Consider the following 2,500-nt stretch of genomic DNA (forward strand, 5'->3'; position numbering starts at 1 on the left):
ATGGTGATGAGGGCGGTGGAGGCGAGAGCACACATGGTGATGGTGTAGCTGCCACTCACGTCCCGGATCACACCTGCGGCGGAACACTGAATTAGCAACAGGTACTAGTTTAGTTAATTACAGTGCAGTGCTCCGTTAATAATGATTGTAGATAGGCAAATAAATTTCTCATCATTATCATACTTACTGTGAAAATCTCTGTGAGTGCAATAGGGAAAACAATGCATTAACAGTACACGAACATTTATAAAGATTATGGGATGTCTTCGACGGCCAATACATGCGACGAAATCCAATTACTGTAGTGGTCATCGATGAACTCTAAGATGTTCTTCAAAGGACTTCACTTAGATACCCCCTACTTACAAGACCAAAAAGCAATTCTTCCCACAAACCAGAAGTGCAGAAACAAGTAATTTTCCTTTACAAGTGCATTGCTACCTCTGGATTTCATCACTTTACAGAATCAAAAAGCAGTGATGTATGGGAGATGAAATTTTAATGGTTCTTCGTTCTGTAGCAGCCGTGGCTCAGTGGGTTAGAGCGCTCAGCGCTGACCGAAGGGTCGGAGGATCAAATCCACCCAAGGGTCATTGGTAGACATCAGGAAGGGCATCAGGTCATAAAATGGTACATGCTCCAATCCAAAGTCCTCTACTCAGGGGCAACGCCTTAGCCCATCGGGGATACCTGGCGTAAAACCAAAAAAAAAAAAAAAGTTTCGTTCTGTACTGAGTGGACATCAATGGTCGTCCTCTCAAAGACTTTCCTGTACCATATATCTGTTTACTTAATTAATATAACAGTGAATGGTCCGAAAATAAGTTTTATTTAACATTTCAGTTAACTATCCAGTATGTTCTAAGCCAACTCAGCCCCAGGACCCTACAGCAACATGGGACATTGTTCTCGCCACGTATTCTACACTGGACCATTTCTCTCTTGGCGCTGCTTCGGTAGCGCTTGAAGTGTTGAAAACAAGATCTGACAGCCAAACACTTTTAACATATATAAACCTGAATCTATACGTTAAACATCATGACTACAAGGTGGCTAACTCTACTAATCCATGACTACTACAAGGTGGCTCACTCTCCTAATCCATGACTACAAGGTGGCTCACTCCCCTATCTCACACACCTTTACTTATTCCCCTAGACTTACCAAAAAGGGGGCCTGAAGCGACGAGCCATATGCCATTAATTACCCCTGCCACACCCATTATGGCCATGTACTTGTAGACTCCCATACTCTCAACCATCAGCAGTGTATAGAGGTTCAAGCAAGACCCTGCCATGAACCCAAACATCCCCAGGGACACGTTTTTCCACACTATCCCCTTCACGAAGCAGAACACTGTGAAGGATAGGAACTGATGACAACAGCGAAGGTGAATCGGCTCATCCCTATAGTTATACGTATTCAAATAATCATTCTCATCAAAATATCTTATATGCAAACTTTCAGTACTGTCACGTATTGATTTATATCTAATCTAATCAGTTACTACTTACTAATAACCATAACCATAAGTCCTGCGGTGCTGATAATGAAGAGAACACGGGTATTGAAAAATGGCAGGTCAGTCAGGGGGGTCACCACAATCCTAGACAGAAGGTTAAAGATGCTGCACAGTGACACCCCCCATGACGCCTGTTCCTGTGTATATCCCTCAGACTTCATGGCAAATGGCACCATCATCATGAAGTTCAGATAGACACCAAACAAAAAACATCCTCCCACGGAAATGATGTGAGCTGACGCATACCGCAGAATTCCAATGTTTCTGAGTAAAGTTCTGAACAGTGCTACCAAAGTGGTTTTCAAGTCAGGTTTGTTTTTAGATGCACTGGGTGGTATGTGACTCTTAGTTCTGGTTGTTTCTTTGTCCACCTGTTGTTTCTTTGTCCACCAGTACTGGTTTAAGGTCACCAGTACTTTTCTCACTGTTTTCGATCCACGTTTTGGAGGGTATCAGTTCACTTGTTTCAACCAGTCCCCGATTCTCCGTTGTGCCATCATCTGTTTCATCATTTCCTGCCTTATAAGTGCTGGAGATATCACGAAGTTCACTGTGAACATCTATTTTGAGATGTTTATCGCCAGATACTTCTTTTGGGGTTACTGTTTTCTCATCCTTTTTTCGTTTGTGCCAGGCAGCGGGGTGGAAGACTGCAGCAGCAGCACAGTTATTGAGCATGAAGCCAGCGACGATGAGGGTGGCTCCCCTGTAGGCGTACTCCTGCTGCAGGTAGGTGATGGTGGGAGGCCCCAGTATCCCACCTACACACATCCCTGCTGACATGATTCCAGTGGCCCGACCTCGCAGTCTCTTGAAGTAAAAGGGAATGATGCAGTAGGCCACCAGGCAGCAAAGACCAGACCCCACACCTAGACAAACAAAACATAGATTAAACGTTGGGTGAAGGAGAAAAGATAGCTTTTATCCAGGCTCTTATTTAATATTTAGGACACCTTTCCGATAATTCAATGACATGCT

This window comes from Coenobita brevimanus, chromosome 48 (assembly GCF_032717465.1).
Source record: "Coenobita brevimanus isolate Jiangsu-jjx chromosome 48, ASM3271746v2, whole genome shotgun sequence".
NCBI lineage: Eukaryota > Metazoa > Arthropoda > Malacostraca > Decapoda > Coenobitidae > Coenobita > Coenobita brevimanus.